The 18,246-nt window shown below is 38.0% G+C and overlaps 1 pseudogene across 1 annotated transcript; it reads right to left on the bottom strand.

Annotated features, from left to right (window-relative positions):
• Window positions 1-1,399: 1,399 nt before the first annotated feature.
• On the bottom strand, window positions 1,400-2,867 carry LOC306641388 (polypeptide N-acetylgalactosaminyltransferase 11-like; annotated as a pseudogene). The gene is made up of 2 exons: window positions 2,536-2,867; window positions 1,400-2,158 (listed from the first exon to the last, which is right to left on the bottom strand). The product of its transcript is annotated as a polypeptide N-acetylgalactosaminyltransferase 11-like (transcript).
• Window positions 2,868-18,246: the final 15,379 nt, after the last annotated feature.

Raw genomic sequence — 18,246 nt, 5'->3', positions numbered from 1 at the left:
CCAACATGATGAAGATTTGGGCCTACTTTTTCTTCTATTAGATGCAATTTCTTGGGTCTAATTCTTAGTTCCTTGATCCATTTTGAGTAGAGTTTTGTGCAGAGTGAGAAATAGGGGTTTAATTTCATTTTGCTGTATATGGATTTCCAGTTTTCCCAGCTCCATTTTTTGAACAGGCTATCTTTTCTCCACTGTATGTTTTTTACTCCTTTGTCTAGTATGAGATAATTGTATTTATGTGGGTTTGTCTCTGTGCCTTCTATTCTGTACCATTGGTTTATGTGTCTATTTTGGTGCCCATACCATGCTGGTTTTGTTACTATTGTTCTGTAGTATAGTTGAAGGTCTGGTATTGTGATACCTCCTGCTTCCTTCTTCTTGCTAGGAATTGCTTTGGCTATTCTGGGTCTCTCATTCTTCTAAATGAATTTCATGAGGTATGTCATTGGGATTTTAATTGGAATTGCATTGAATTTGTAGTGCTTTCGGTAGTATGACCATTTTGGCATTATTAATTCTGCCTACTCAAGAACATGGGAGATCTTTCCATATTCTAAGGTTTTCTTTAATTTCTTTCTTTAGTGTTCTGTAGTTCTTATTGTAGAGGTCTTTCACCTCTTTTGTTAGATTGATACTCAGGTATCTTATTTGTTGAGGCTATTGTGAATGTGGTGGTTTTCCTAATTTCTCTTTCAGAGAATTTATCACTTATGAATAGAAATGCATTATATTTATGAGTATTGATTTTTTTTATCTCTCGCTCCTTTGTTGAATTCATTTATTAGTTCTAGAAGTTTTCTGGTGGAATTTTTTGGCCCCTCTAAATATAGACTCATGTTGTCAGCAAATAGGGATAGTTTGAGTTCTTCTTTTCCTATTTGTATTCCTTTTATTTCTTTGGTCTGTCTAATTGCTCTGACTAGAATTTCAAGTACAATGTTGAATAGAAGTGGTGAAAGAGGGAATCCCTGCCTTGTTCCAGTTTTTAGAGGGAATGGTTTCAGTTTTCCTCCATTTTTGATGTTGTCCATGGGCTTATCATAGAGAGCCTTGACAACGTTGAGGTATGTTTCTACTATCCCTATTTTTCCTAGGGTTTTGAGCATGAAGAGGTACTATGTTTTATTAAATGCTTTTCTGCATATATTGAAATGATCATATGATTTTTATCTTTAAGTCTACTGATGTGGTGAGTTACATTTATTGATTTCTGGATGTTGAACCAAACTTTCCAGATGAAACCCACTTGATCGTGGTACACTATCATTTTGTTATGTTTTTGTATGCAATTTGCTAGAATTTTGTTAAGAATTTTTGCTCTGTGTTCACTAGAGATATTGATCTGAAGTTTTCTTTTGATGTGTCTTTTTCTGACTTTAGTATCAGAGTTATATTAGCTTCATAGAATGAGTTTGGAAGTGTCATACTGTCCAAGCTCATTGAAGTACCGTCTGTTCATGGCAAACAATCCTCCTGCCATTGTAGGCGACCTTGTTAGTGCAGTGGCTCCATCTGCCCCGCCCAGTTCAGCAAGGGGGATCAGATCCCATTTGAAATGCAGGCCCTAGTTGAACCCTCCACGCACCACCAGGGACAAGCTGTAAGCGAGTGTGTCTGCAGTGATGATGTCAATCACCGGGCAAACCACAGTGTGTGGGTCCCCGCGGATGATAGCCAGCAAGGGCTGCAGCCACATCACATTGACTTCACAGTGGCTGTCCAAGAACACAAGCACTTCTCCTGTGGCCTGTGCTGCACCGATCATCTGCCCTCGAATCAGTCCCTCGCGTTTTGTATTTCTTATGACTTTAATTTTTCCAGGGAGGTATTTCTGAACATAGTCATCTAATTCTCCTTTTAAATCATAAAAGTCGCTGTCATCGTCCAAGAGGATGATTTCATGCAGAAGGTGTGTTGGCGTGCGGTCCACCACACTGTGCACTGTCCGGAGCAAGGCAGAAAAAGCTTCATTGTAGAAACAAATGACAACACTAGCGATTGGCAGGTCAACTGGGTAAGACTTTTCTTTACATGCAGCGTCCCTGCTGTCAGGCACATCTCTGTGGTAGCCCAGGTGGTTGGAAATGAGCATGTTAAAGGCGTGTTTCTGATAGCCCAAGTCTCTCAGCTCCTGATCACGCTCACTGAAAATCATACCCAATTCTGTTGCCGCCTGCAGCAAGGAGACCGTGGGAAGGAATTGGAGGTGGACTGGGAATGAACAACTTCTTTATTTTTCTCTGATTGCTTTCTTATTTTGCTTTCTGTTTTTCACTTTCTTGCTTCTTAGAGGAAGGGAATGTCTTATATCCACTAAGGCAGCCAATCAGTTTAGGATTAAGTAGCACGATAGGAGCACGTGCCAAGGTATCAATTAAGAAAGAATGAGGAACATGTGTTGACCATGAGTCCTGAAGAGACATCAACCAATCAGGCAAAAGGTCACGAGAGATCGCGCCTTGTTAACACTAATTGTGCGCCACCTCTTGGCCCAATGCCAGCCGCCATCTTAGAGCTACTTAAACATGTCTCTACAAATTCAGAAGAGAATTTCGGGTGGCCTTTTTCTGGCTCTTCAATGTGATTACCCAGCACATCGCCAATTCTGTTTGCTTTGAACTGTGGCTCTAACACCTGACTTGGACCTCGCATGAAACAGGAGTAGAATTTTTTGGGAAATGGTCCGTGGGGCCCAGACCCCTTGATGGGCACATTCTTAAGTGGCTGAGTCACTTCACTGAAGTTAAAGTAAACAAAGAGCAAAACTGTCCAGGTCACAGATGTAAAGAGGCACCCATAACAGAAATATGGAAGTGTGACACTTCCCATTATAGACCTAGCATAGCTGAAGGGCCATTTTCAGTTTCCTTTGCTCCCAAGCTTTCAGTCTGGTAATATTCTCCAGGTTCCGACATTTTTTTGAGAAAAATGCAAGTATATGTGTGCCACCACACGACATTTATGGTTTTTTCCAACTGTAAAGGTACAAGATGCTTTCTGTATATTTTATGGTGCTGGAGTCGAAACCCAGGGCCACAAGCATGGCAGGCAAGTGTTCTACCACCAAGTGACATCCCCCAGTCCATAGATCCTTTCTAAAGCAAGGATCTTAAAATCTGTTATTAAATATAGCAACTTAAAAAAATGGTTCTCATATCTAATTAAATGTTACACCTGCCCCAGAGCGTACTCTAGATCTAAGTTATTTTCTTAAAAAAAAAAATTTAAATTTTCAAAAATATGAAAGGCTTCACGAATTTGTGTGTCATCCTTGCACAGGGGCCATGCTAATCTTCTCTATATACTAAATCTAATATATACTAATACTAATCTTCTCATATACTAAAATCGTTCCAATTTTAGTATATGTGCTGCCGAAGTGAGCACAGAAATGAGCTCTTCTTTGAAGGTCTTATAGAACTCTGCTGAGAATCTGTCTGGTCCCGGACTTTTCTTGCTTGGTAGGCTTCTGATGGCTTCTTCTAATTCATTGCTTGAAATTGATCTATTTAAATTGTGCATGTCCTCCTGATTCAGATTGAATGGATCACATATCTCTAGAAACCTGTCTATGTCTTTGAGATTTTCTATTTTGTTGGAGTATAGATTTTCAAAATAGCTTCTAATTATGTTTTGTATTTCAATAGTATCTGTCATGATATTTCCTTTTTCATTACAAATTTTAGTAATTTGAGTTTTTTCTCTCCTCTTTGTTAGTATGGCTAAGGGTTTATCAATTTTTTTATTTTTTCAAAGAACCGACTCTTTGTTTTGTCCACTTTTTGAATTGTTTCTTTCAATTTCATTGATTTCACCTCTGATTTTAATTATTTCCCGTCTTCCACTACTTTTGCTGTTATTCTGTTCTTCTTTTTCTATGGCTTCGAGTCATCATGTTAGGTCATTTATTTGTTGACTTTTTCTTCTTTTATTGAATGCACTCAATGCAATGAATTTTCCTCTTTGTCCTGCTTTCATAACATCATAGAGATTTTGATATGGTGCATCGTTGTTCTTGTTTACCTCTAAGAATGTTTTATCTCCTTCCTGATGTCTTCTGCTATCCATGCATCATTAAATAACATATTATTTAGTCTATAGGTGTTGGAGTAGTTTCTGTTTTATTATTTTATCATTGATTTCTAATTTTATTCCATTACGATCTGATGGAATGCAGGGTAGTATCTCTATTTTTTTGCATTTGCTAAGAGTAGCTCTGTGGCAAAACATATGGTCTATTTTAGAGAAGGATTCATGTGCTGCTGAAAAGAAAGTGTATTGACTCATTGATGGATGGAATATTGTACATATGTCTGTTAAGTCTAAATTATTGATTGTGTTATTGAGTTTTATGATTTCTTTGTTCATTTTTTGTTTGGAAGATCTATCCAGTGGGAAGAGAAGTGTGTTAAAGTCACCTACTATGTGTTGTGGTCTATTTGGTTCCAAGAATTGAGAAGGATTTATTTGACGTACATGTATGTGCCATTGTTTGGGGCATAAATATTAGTAATCATTATGTCTTGCTGATTTGTGCTTCCCTTACACAGTATGAAATGTCCTTCTTTATCCCTTCTGACTAACTTTGAAGTCTGCTTTATCTGATATGAGGATGGAAACCCTTGCTTTTTTACTGTGTCTGTGTGTGTGGTATTTTTTTCCCATCCTTTCACCTTTAGTCTGTGGATGTATTTTCTATGAGATGAGTTTTTTGAAGGCAGTGTATTGTGGGTCCTTTTAAAAAATCCAATCTACCAGTCTATGTCTTTTGATTGAAGAATTTTAGGCCATTAACATTCAGGGTTATTATTGAGATATGAATAGTATTCCCGGTCATTTTGGCTTATTTTTGGTTTTTAAATTGACTTGGAATCTCCTTTAATTGGCTATTCCTTTAGGATAGTTTCTCCCTTTGCTGACTTACATTGTTGTTTTTCATTTCTTTAACATGGAATATTTTGCTGAGAATGTTCGGTAGTGCAGTCTTCCTATTTGTAAATTATTTTAACTTTTGTTTAGCATGAAAGGATTTTATTTTGTCATCAAATCTGAAGGTAAGTTTTGCTGGGTAAAAATTCTTGGTTGGCATCCATTTTCTTTCAGAGCTTGAAATATGTTGTCCCAGGCCCTTCTAGTTTTTAGGGTCTGGGTTAAGAAATCTGCTGATATCTGTATTGGTTTCCCCCTATATGTAATCTGATGCTTTTCTCTTGTAGTCTTTAAAATTCTATCTTTATTTTGTGTGCTAGGTATTTTCATTACAATGTGCCTTGGTGTGTGTCTATTGTAATTTTGTACATTTGGTGTCCTGTAAGTCTCTTGTATTTGATTTTCCATTTTATTTTTCAGATATGGAAAATTTTCTGATATTATTTCATTGAATAGATTATTAATTCCTTTGGTTTGTATCTCTGTGCCTTCCTTAATCCAAATAATTCTTACATATGGTCTTTTTATGATATCCCATATTTCTTGGATATTCTGTTCATGATTTCTTACCATCTTTTCTGTTTGGCCAACTTTGCTTTCAAGGTTAAATATTTTGTCTTCATTGTCTGAGGTTCTGTCTTCCAGGTGATTGAGTCTGTTGGTTATGCTTTCTATTGACTTTTTAATTTGGTTTACTGTTTTCTTGAATTCAAGGATTTCTGTTTGTTTATTTTTTCAGGATCTCTATCTCTTTATTTTTTATTTTTATTTTTTTAAATATTTATTTATTTATTTATTTATTATTTTTAAATTTATTTTACTGTAAACAAATGGGATGCATATTGTTTTTGTTTGTACATAGAGTAACAGCATACCACTTGTGTAATCATACATTTACATAGGGAATGATGTTTGAATTATTCTGTTATTTTTTCCTTCCCCCCACCCCTCCTACCCCCCTTTTACCACTATACAGTCCCTCCATTCTTGCGCCCCTCCCAACCCCCATTATGTGTCATCATCTGCTTACCAGTGAGATCATTTGTCCTTTGCATTTTTGAGATTGGCTTATCTCACTTAGCAGGATATTCTCCAATTTCATCCATTTGCCTGAAAATGCCATAATTTTATTATTCTTTATAGTTGAGTAATATTCCATTATATATATATATATATATATATATATATATATATATATATATACACCACAGTTTCATTATCCAGTCATCAATTGAAGGGCATCTAGGTTGATTCCCTAGTCTGGCTATTGTGAATTGAGCAGCGTTGAACATTTTTTTTTATTGTAAACAAATGGGATACATGTTGTTTCTCTGTTTGTACATGGAGTAAAGGCATACCATTTGTGTAATCATAAATTTACATAGGGTAATGTAGGATTCATTCTGTTATTTTTTCCCTTCCTCCCACTCCTCCCACCCCTCTTTTACCTCTATACAGTCCTTCCTTCCACCATTCTTGCCCCCCTCCCCAACCGTAATTCTAACCCTAACACTAACCCCTCACACCAACCATTATGTGTCATCATCCACTTATCAGCGAGATCATTCATCCTTTGAATTTTTGAGATTGGCTTATCTCACTTAGCATGATATTCTCCAATTTCATCCATTTGCCTACAAATGCCATAGTTTTATCATTTTTTATGGCTGAGTAATATTCCATTGTACATGTATACCACAGTTTCTTTATCCATTCATCAATTGAAGGACATCTAGGTTGGTACCACAATCTGGCTACTGTGAATTGAGCAGCTATGAACAATTGATGTGGCTGTATCTCTGTAGTATGCTGATTTTAAGTCCTCTGGGTATAGGCCAAGGAGTGAGATAGCAGGGTCAAATGGTGGTTCCATTCCAAGTTTTCTAAGGAATCTCCATACTGCTTTCCAGTGTGGCTTCACTAATTTGCAGACCCACCAGCAATGTATGAGTGTACCTTTTTCCCCACATCCTCGCCAACAAGTATTGTTGCTTGTATTCTTGATAATCACCATTCTAATTTGGGTGAGATGGAATCTTAGGGTGGTTTTGATTTGCATTTCTCTTATTACTAGAGATGTTGAATATTTTTTCATATGTTTGTTGATTGCTTGTACATCTTCTTCTGTGAAGCGTCTGTTCATATCCTTAGCCCATTTGTTGATTGGGCTATTTGTATTCTTGCTATAGAGTTTTTTGAGTTCTTTATAGATTCTGGAAATTAGTGCTCTATCTGAAGTATGAGTGGCAAAGATATTCTCCTACTCTGTAGGCTATCTCTTCGCATTGCTGATAGTTTTCTTTGCTGAGAGAAAGCTATTTAGTTTGAATCTATCCCAGTTATTGATTCTTGCTTTTATTTTTTGGGCTATGGAAGTCCTGTTAAGGAAGTCTGATCCTAAGCCAACAAGTTGAAGATTTGGACGTCCTTTTTCTTCTATAAGATGCAGGGTCTCTGGTCTGATTTCAAGGTCCTTGAACCATTGTGAGTTGATTTTTGTGCAGGGTGAGAGATAGGGGTTTAGTTTCATTCTGTTGCCTATGGATTTCCAGTTTTCCCAGCACTATTTGTTGAAGAGGCTATCTTTTCTCCATTGCATATTTTTAGTACCTTTGTCTAGTCTGAGAAAATTGTATTTATTTGGGTTTGTGTCCGTGTCCTCTCTTCTGTACCATTGATCTACCTGTCTGTTTTGGTGCTAATACCATGCTGTTTTTGTTACTATTGCTTTGTAGTAGAGTTGAAGTTCTGGTATTGTGATACCCCCTGTTTCATTCTTCCTGCTAAGGATTGCTTTAGGTATTCTGGGTTTCTTATTCTTCCAGATGAATTTCATGATTGCTTGCTCTATTTCTGTAAGGTACTACTATTGGGATTTTAATTGGAATTGCATCAAAAATGTATAGCACTTTTGGTAGTATGTCCATTTTGACAATATTAATTCTGCCTATCCAAGAACATGGGAGATCTTTCCACCTTCTAAATTCTTCCTCAATTTCTTTCTTCAGTGTTTTATAATTTTCATTGTAGAGATTTTTTACCTCTTTGTTTAGATTGATTCCCAAGTATTTTTTTTTTTTGAGGCTATTGCAAATGGAGTTGTTTTCCTCATTTCCCTTTCAGCTGTTACATTACTTGCATATAAAAATGCTTTAGATTAATATGTGTTGATTTTATAGCCTGATATTTTGCTGAATTCATTGATGAGGTCTAGAAGTTTTCTGGAGAAGATTTTTGGATCCTTTAAATATAGAAGCATGTCATCAGCAAATAGTGACAGCTTAAGTTCCTCTTTTCCTATTCCTATCCCTTTAATTTCTTTAGTCTGCCTAATTGCTCTGGCTAGAGTTTCGAGGACAATGTTGAATAGAAGTGGTGACAGAGGACATCCCTGTCTTGCTCCTGTTTTTAAAGGGAATGGTTTCAGTTTTTCTCCATTAAGAATGATGTTTGCCATGGGCTTAGCATAAGTAGCCTTTACCATGTTCAGGTATGTTCCTACTATCCCTATTTTTTCTAGTGTTTTGAGCATGAAGGGGTGTTGTATTTTGTTGAACGCTTTTTCTGCATCAATTGAAATAACCATATGATTCTTATCCTTAAGTCTGTTGACATGATGGATGACGTTTATTGATTTACAGATGTTAAACCATCCTTGCATTCCAGGGATGAACCCCACTTGATGGCAGTGCACAATTTTCTTAATATGCTTTTGGATACGGTTTGCCAATATTTTGTGAAGGATCTTTGCATCTATATTCATCAAGGATATTGTTCTAAAATTTTCTTTCCTTGATGTGTCTTTTCCTGTTTTGGGTATGAGGGTGATATTATCTTCATACAATGAGTTTGGTAGGGTACCCTCCTTTTCTATTTCCTGGAATACTTTGAGAAGTATTGGAATGAGTTCTTCTTTGAAGGTCTTGTCGAACTCAGCTGAGAATCCATCTGGTCCTGGGCTTTTTTTGGGTGGTAGATTTTTAATGGTTTCTTCTATTTAATTGCTTGATATTGATCTGTTTAAATTGTGTATGTCCTCTTGGTTCAGTTTGGGAGGAGAATATGTCTCTAGAAATTGGTCAATGTCTTCAGTAGTTTCTATTTTGTTGGAATACAGATTTTCAAAGTAGCTTCTCATTATGTTCTGTATCTTAGTGGTGTCTGTCGTGATATTTCATTTTTCATCACAAATTTTAGTAATTTGAGTTTCCTCTCTCCTTCTCTTTGTTAGTGTGGCTAAGGGTTTGTCTATTTTGTTTACTTTCTCAAAGAACCAACTTTTTGTTTTGTCAATCTTTTGAATTGTTTCTTTTGTTTCAATTTCATTGATTTCAGCTCTGATTTTAATTATTTCCTGTCTTCTACTACTTTTGCTGTTATTCTGTTCTTCTTTTTCTAGGGCTTTGAGCTGTAATGTTAGGTCATTTAGATGTTGACTTTTCGTTCTTTTCTTGAATGCACTCCATGCAATGAATTTTCCTCTTAGTACCGCTTTCATAGTGTCCCAGAGATTTTGATATGTTGTATCATCGTTCTCATTAACCTCTAAGAATTTTTTAATCTCCTCCCTGATGTTTTCTGTTATCCATGTTTCATTCAATAGCATATTATTTAGTCTCAAGGTATTGGAGTAATTTCTGGTTTTTACTTTGTCAGTGATATCTACTCTTAGTCCATTGTGATCTGATAGAACACAAGGCAGTATCTCTATTTTTTTGCATTTCCAAATGGCTGCTTTGTGGCATAACATATGGTGTATTTTCGAAATAGTTCCATGTGCTGCTGAGAAGAAAGTGAATCCGCTCGTTGATGGTTGGGATATTCTATATATGTCTATTAAGTCTAAGTTCTTGATTGTGTTATTGAGTTCTATGGTTTCTTTGGTTGGTTTTTTTTTTTTTTTTTTGGAAGATCTATCTAGTGGTGACAGCGGTGTGTTAAAGTTACCCAGAATTATTGTGTTGTGGTCTATGTGATTCCTGAAATTGAGAAGGATTTGTTTGATGTACAGGGATGCACCATTGTTTGGGGCACAAATATTTACTATTGTTATGTCTTCCTGATTTATAGTTCCCTTAAGCAGTATGAAATGTCCTTCTGCATCCCTTCTAACTAACTTTGGCTTGAAGTCAACTTTATCTGATACAAGGATGGAAACTCCCACTTTTTTACTGAGTCCATGTGCGTGGTAGGTTTTTTCCCATCCTTTCACCTTTAGTCTGTGGATGTCTTTTTCTATGAGATGAGTCTCTTGCAGGCAGCATATTGTTGGGTCTTTCTTTTTAATCCATTCTGCCAGTCTATGTCTTTTGATTGATGAGTTTAGGCCATTAACGTTCAGGGTTATTATTGAGATATGATTTGTATTCCCAGTCATTTGGCTTATTTTTGGTTTTGAACTTGGCTCAGTTTCTCCTTTGAGTGGTTTTTCTTAAGGTAGTTCCTCCCTTTGCTGACCTCCAATGTTCTTTTTCATTTCCTCCTCATGGAATATTTTGTTGAGCACGTTCTGTAGCACAGGCTTTCTATTTGTAAATTCTTTTAACTTTTGTTTATTAGGAAGGATTTTATTTCATCTTCAAATCTGAAGGTAAGTTTTGCTGGGTATAGAATTCTTGGTTGGCAACCATGTTCTTTCAGAGCTTGAAATATGTTGTTCCAGGCCCTTCTAGCTTTTAGAGTCTGGATTGAGAAGTCAGCTGCTATCTGTATTGGTCTCTCCCTATATGTAATCTGATGCTTTTCTCTTGCAGCCTTCAAAATCATATCTTTATTTTGAATGTTAGACATTTTCATTATAATGTGCCTTGGTATGGACCTGTTGTGATTTTGTGCATTTGGTGTTCTGTAAGCCTCTTGTATTTGATTTTCCATTTCATTTTTTGGGTTTGGGAATTTTTCTGATATTATTTCATTGAATAGGTTGTTCATTCCTTTGGTTTGTATCTCTGTGCCTTCCTTAATCCCAATAATTTTTAAATTTGTTGTTTTCATGATGTCCCATAGTTCTTGGAGATTCTATTCATGATTTCTTACCATCATCTGTTTGAGCTACTTTATTTTCAAGATTAAATATTTTGTCTTCATTGTCTGAGATTCTGTCTTCCAAGTGGTCTATTGAGTTTTCCATTGAGTTTTTTATTTGGTTTATTGTTTCCTTCATTTCAAGGATTTCTGTTTCTTCTCTTTTCTTTCTTTTTTTTTTTTTTTGAGAGTCTCTATCTCTTTGTTGAAATGATCTTTTGCTTCCTGCACTTGCTCTTTCAGCTTATTGGTATTATTATTCATTGCCTGCATTTGCTTTCTTATCTCATCCTTTGCTTTGCAAATCTTCTTAATCATGTATAGTCTGAAGTCCTTTTCTGACATTTCTTCTAACATAATGTCAGTGGATTCTATTAATATGGAATCTAGATTTGTTTGGATCATTTTCTTCCCTTGTTTTCTCATGTTGTTCATGTATCTTCCCCTCTAGCAGTACAGATCTGAGGTATTGCAGATTTCCCCCCATAGGCTTATAGTGGCCCTATAGGTTTCCAAAACCCTCTTTAAGGGGGATCAATATTAGCAGTGCCCAATTCAGACACTATGCAATCCTAGACCAAATAGCCCCTATGAGGACAATAACAAAATTGTCATAATAAACATAATGAGTTCAAATATTATCTTCAGTAAAACAAACAGGTTTTGCTCTAAAGGCATTGTTAAGAGAAAATTTAACTCCGTTAAAGTCTAAAACTGCGCAGACGTTCCTTAAAACTATAGAAGAATCCTGTCCTTGGTTCTTAATAGAAGGGCTCTTTACTGTCCCTCAGTGGGAGCATTTGGGAAAGGACCTCCATAAACAAAATGAAAAAATGCCTCTCCCTCTTGGTACTTTGCCTATATGGACATTAGTTTGTTTCTGTCTGACTTCCAAAAAACCAAAATTTCAAGAACAGCTAAGAGAAGTGTGGTGGGTGAAACCCAGGGCCCAGGGTTACGCCACGTGCATCTAAAGATGGCAACTGGCAGAGAGCAAACGGTATCCTGATTATGCCTGGAGAGAGGCAGGAAGTGTTTACAATTGGCTGTATGATAATCAGTTCTGCCGCCTAGCACGTGGACAGATATACTTTACATGTATGCTCGAGCGAGTGATTACTTGACCTTTAACAGGATTGGATGGACATATCTGGTTACAATTGCTTATGCATGAGGCTGCTTATATATTGAGGGTGTTATTTGCAAAAGGGGAAGCTGCTTCATGAACCTCTGAAGTGTACGTGTCTTTCGTCCCGCTGGTCGGGCTGTAAGAGAAGCGGCTGCAGAGCCACTTGGAGCAGCCGGGCAAAGAAGTGGCAATAGTATGTACAGAAGGGGAAGAGATATTAGAAACTGTAAAAGAAGAACAATCAAGTCAATGTTCTGAAAGAGAAAGTAGATGTTCAGACTCAGAACAGGGATGTGACTCTGAAGAACAGGAACTATCTGAGACAGAGCTAGAAAGAAGTTATCTCAGTGGCATTTAGCCCCTACCTCACTGTGTCCTCTGGCATATAATCCAGGTCACCACTCTTTTCCAAGTTGTACGGGTGCATGTGCTTGCTGCACAGGGGCAGCCCCCAGACAGTGGGCTGATGTAGAATCTTGATCAGTGTTCCCAATATTCCTGGTATTTGAAGATCAAAACAGAGATATCATCAAATATTAGATATAAAATTAGTGAAACAGTTAAAAGAGGCAGTTATGTCCTATGGAGTACAAGCTGCATTTGCCATTTCTTTATTAGAGAATGTTGAAAGTCAAAATCTTACTCCGACTGATTGGGGTAATTTAGCAAAAGCATGTTTATCTGGGGGACAATATCTTATGTGGAAGGTGGCCACCAGGAGTTATGTTCTGATACTGCCCGATGTAATGCAGTTGTGGGCAATCCTCAATGGAATCTAGACATGCTGACAGGCCAAAGACCATATGAAGGGCAAGGTAATCAGATTAATTTCCTCCCCGGTGTGTATCAACAAATTAGTGCTGCTGCCACTAAAGCTTGGAAAAAGCTTTCAGGTGCTGGCGATCTTCAGGGAAAATTATCTAAGGTTATTCAAGGCAACAATGAACACTATGCCGATTTTGTAGACAGATTGATTCAAACAGCAGGACGTATATTTGGAGATGTAGACCAGGCTATGCCTTTACTCAAACAGCTTGCATATGGGCAAGCAAATAAATGGTGTAAAGAAGCAATAAGACCTTGGAAAAACAAAGACCTTGGAGCCTATTTAAAGGCTTGTAGGGATATTAATGAGGCTTTTATTCAAGGTCAGGTGATGGCTGCAGCGCTTCCACAGGGTCTTAGAGGCAATGCCAACTCCCGCCCAGGCCAACAGTGTTATCGGTGTAAACAATATGGACACATAAAAAGGACTGTCCCCAGGGTCCTGTGCCAAAATTATGTCCCCGGTGTAAAAAAGGGAAACACTGAGCAAGTGACTGCAAATCAACTAGAGACAAAGATGGTAACCCTTTACCTCCAAAAAATGGGAATCAGGGCCCCCAGCCTCGGGGCCCACAAATATACGGGAATATCCAGTCCGTACCTCAGACCCATTTCCCCTTGACTCCCCAACTAGACAAACAAGAGGAAGCACAGGATTGGACCTCTGTGCCTCCGCCAGAGCAGTATTAACTCCAGAGATGGGAGTACAACCAATACCAACTTTGGTTGTCGGCCCATTACCTAAAGGAACAGTGGGACTAGTTCTGGGGAGGAGTTCTTCTGCTTTAAAAAGATTAAATATTGTCCCTGGAGTTATAGACCCTGATTTTATAGGAGAAATAAAAATCCTTGCTTCTTCACCAAGAGGTGTAGCAATAATAGCTCAGGGTGATCACATAGCACAATTGTTGGTCTTACCCAGCTGCCATGATCAATATCCATCAAAGAATATTATTAGGGGAAATAAAGGATTAGTTTCTACTGGCCAAAATATGGTCATGTTAACATTGGATTTAAAAGATAGACCTATGACAAAGTTAGTGATAGAAGGCAAAAGTTTTGAGGGTTTATTAGATTCTGGGGCTGACAAAAGTATTATCAAAATTACAGAATGGCCCAAAGCCTGGCCGCTTCAACAGGCAGATCAGACATTAAGGGGATTGGGTATAGCTTCCAATCCTAACAAAAGCACAGCCATATTGAAATGGAAGGATGAAGAAGGTCATAGTGGTACCGTCCAACCTTACGTCCTTGAACATCTCCCGGTAAACTTGTGGGGGAGAGATATCGTGGAACAGATGGATTTACATCTCACATCCGAGATCCCATACAGTAATCTAAAAGCTAATCAAATGATGTTAGCCCAAGGACACATATGGGGAAAAGGTCTTGGGGAAAAATAATCAAGGACCTACTTCACCCATTTTAGTTACTCCAAAACAAGATAGAAAGGATTGGATTTTCATTAGGGGCCACTGAAGCAATTAAAATAACATGGAAATCTGATAAACCTGTCTGGGTCCCTCAGTGGCCCCTCTCAAAAGACAAATTAGAAGCGGTCCAACAATTGGTTAAAGAACAACTAGAGGCTGGACACATCAAACAATCCACTTCTCCTTTCAACACACCAATATTCATAATAAAAAAGAAATCAGGAAAATGTAGGCTATTACATGACCTAAGAGTAGTAAATTCTATAATGGAGCCCACAGGACCTACTCAATTAGGATTACCTTCTTTATCGACTATTCCAGTTAATTGGCCCTCCATTGTAATTGACATAAAAGATTGCTTCTTTTCCATTCCATTACATCCCTCGGACACCAAAAGGTTTGCATTTACTGTGCCCTCACTTAATAACAGTTCTCCTAATAAATGATATAAATGGATAGTTCTCCCACAAGACATGGTCAATAGCCCCACTATGTGTCAAATATATGTAAACAAGGCCATTGAACCCATACGCCTAGCAAAGCCTCAACTTTTAATCTGTCATTATATGGATGATATTTTGTTAGCTCATAAAGAAAAAAAACTGTCTTGGAAAATTGTTATAGTTTCTTAATAAAGTCACTAAAAAGGTGGGGCTTACATATTGCCATTGATAAGGCACAAATGACAGACACCAAAAAATTCCTGGGATCTATCATAAATTCAACTATGGTTAAACCCACAAAAATTAGTATTTGAGTAGACCAACTTCAGACTTTGAATGACTTTCAAAAGCTATTAGGTGACATTAACTGGATTAGACCTTACCTTCACTTACCCACCTCAAGTTTGGGCCCCACTGTTTGACACTCTTAAAGGTGATTCTGATCCCCTTTCTAAGTGGGTGCTTACCCCTAAGGCTCAAACAGTTGTTGAAACAGCTATGGAAAAGGTTCATCTTGATCGTATTGATCTAGCTAAGCCTTTATCATTCATTGTCTTGGCCACAAATAAGTTACCCACAGGAGTGTTTTGGCAAAAGGGTCCTATTCTATGGGTTCACATGAATTATGCCCCTAACAAGGTCTTACCCTTGTTTACTGAATCTGTGGCAGAATTAATCCTTAGGGCATTAAAAGTATTTCTTTCCACCTTTGGGTCACATCCCTTGACAATAACTACTCCTTATACTACTGATCAGATACAATATCTTATTAATAATTCAAATTCATGGGCTATAGTCTTTACTAGAACTTCTGCTGTGTTTGATAATCATTTGCCATCTGATCCTCTTCTCCAATTTTGGAGTCAACATCCTATAATTTTCCCCAAAGTCACCCAAAAATAACCTGTTATAGGAGCTACCCTTATATTTACTGATGGATAAAAAAATGGTTCAGGTGCTATTACTGTAAATAATGTTACAGAAACATTGCTGTTTAATACTCTATCTGCACAACAAACAGAACTATTAATAGCTATAGAAGTATTCAGAACCCACCATGAGCCCTTTAACCTATTCTCTAATAGCAAATATGTTGTTAATGCTATTCAAAATTTAGAATTAACTGGTCTGCTCTCCCTCACTTCCACCATCACTATTTACAATCTTTACAAAAACTTATTTGGGATAGAAAAAGCCCTTTTTTTTATTGGGCGTGTTCAGGCTCATACTGGCCTTCCAGGTCCTCTAAGTTTACACAATGATTTAACAGACATGGCCACCAGAGACCCACATATCTTTGATGCACTTGAAAATGCAAAAAATTTTCATTCCAAATTTCACGTAAATGCTTCTACTCTACGTTTACACTATCAGATTACTAAGGCAACAGCTCAGGACATAGTCAAGTCTTGTGCTAAATGTGCTACAGTTATTCCTAACCCCTTGTTAGGAGTAAATCCAAAAGGGCTTCAGCCCAATCATATTTGGCGAATGGATGTAACTCATTATTCAGAATTTGGAAAACTACAATTCATTCATGTGTCAATAGATACCTTTTCAGGATTTATTATGGCCTCTGCTCATGCTGGAGAAAAAAAACAAAGATGTAATAACACTGTTTACATTCTTTCTCCATCCTAGGGGTCCCCAAACAAATTAAAACAGATAATGGTCCTGGATATATGTCCCAGGCCTTTAAACAATTTTGTTCCACCTTTGGTATTCAACATGTCTTGGAATTCCCTATAATCCTACTGGACAGAGCATTGTTGAGCATGCCCATTTAACACTTAAAAACATGCTTTATAAACAAAAAGGGGGAATAGGGGCATCATACAGATCCCCAAAAGACAAATTATCTGTTGCCTTGTTCATTTTAAATTTTTTAAATCTTGATTCTGAGGGCCAATCGGCTGCTGACTGTCATTCAGAGCCTAATAAAAAAACATCTACCTCAAGTGCTCTGGGAGGACATTCTATCGGGACAATGGAAAGGCCGGGATCCGGTATTAATCTGGACCCGAGGATCTGTTTGTGTTTTCCCGCAGGACGCACAATCGCCAATTTGGGTGCCTGAAAGACTGGTCAAGGCTTCCTCAATAGAAAACCAAGAACAACAAGAAGATGTGGAAGTTCCTCCAACTGCTGTTGTTGATGATCCCTCACCATGTTAATGGAGGAGCCATGCATTACCTGTGGGGGATAGTAAAGGAGTGGCCTTGCCCTTTGCCCCTTACTAACTCTTCCAATCTATATCCTCCTATTCTTACCACTAATTCCACATTAGGGTTACCTACTGTACCCTTTTCTCCTGACTTAGCACCCTTCCCAAATGGCTCCTACGACTTAGCAGGTTATGTGGGAACCTCCCCCCAAGTTTGGCTATGCTAGACTGGTAGTCAGAGACGGGTAAGATTTGTGAAGAGCTCATACCAACCTAAGACAGGGAATGAAGATATAAGCTTCATTTTCCGATGATGGGTAAGGATGTTGCTCTGTCATGGACAACCTAAGATGGGCACGGTCTTTTTATAAACAAACAGGGGGAGATGTGGGCTGGCAGGGAGCCAAAGGGCATGCTTGGTATGCCTGGAGAAAAAGAGGAAGCTTTTACAATTGGCTACATGTATGCTTGAGCTCATGATTGCTTGACCTTTAACAGGATTTTGTGGACGTATCTGATCAAAATTGCTTCTGCATGAGACTGCTTATATATAGAGGGTGTTATCCGAATTAAAAAAAAAAAAAAGTTCCTTCATGACAATCTGAGGTGTACGTGTCTTTATGTCCCACTAGACGGCGGCACCAAAACTCATTTCCCATCCTGGTGGAAAGTGAATGAACATGGTTCCAAAAGTTAAAGAGGGAGATCAGAGACTTTTCAACCAAACCTGATGGATTCTGACCAAAGCAAAGAAGGGTGGAGAAAGTCCTGGGTAGAGACAGTGGACAAGGGAGTTGAAGGGGGCGGGGGAGAGCAGCACGCCAGGATCAGGTGGGGAGAGGGGAGGGGGAAAAGCCCTGAATTTCTCATGAAGGTCAATTTCAAAGATGGTGGAGGGTTGCAATCTATGCTTCAGCCAAGAATGGGAGTGGAGGAAACTGGGACAGGATGATGACTTGGATGCAGCATCATTTAAGACTTAAAAATGTAACCAGGGCATAAGCACAACATCCCCACACCCAGCAGTTGTCCTCAGGGTGCAACCTGAAACCTTTGCTCTATTCTAGCAGGCCTCTCACTTGAGGGCTGTCCCAGGGTGGGAGGAGTCAGGCCAGATCCCCCAGGCCAAGTAATTAGCAGCAAGGTGATTGTGTGATGTGTCTGTTCACAGTTGAGTTAGATGTGCCCCACTGTCATGATGGGAATCAATTTAAATAGATTTTCTCAATTCCAGAAGTTCAACTGCATGTGTATGCTGGTTACACTTGACAGAATGATTTGTTATAGAACAACTTATAT

The sequence above is a fragment of the Sciurus vulgaris genome (genome assembly GCF_902686455.1).
Source record: "Sciurus vulgaris genome assembly, chromosome: 12".
Taxonomy (NCBI): domain Eukaryota; kingdom Metazoa; phylum Chordata; class Mammalia; order Rodentia; family Sciuridae; genus Sciurus; species Sciurus vulgaris.
Note: the sequence above shows the minus strand (reverse complement) of the source record. Positions and strands in the feature narration are given on the sequence as shown.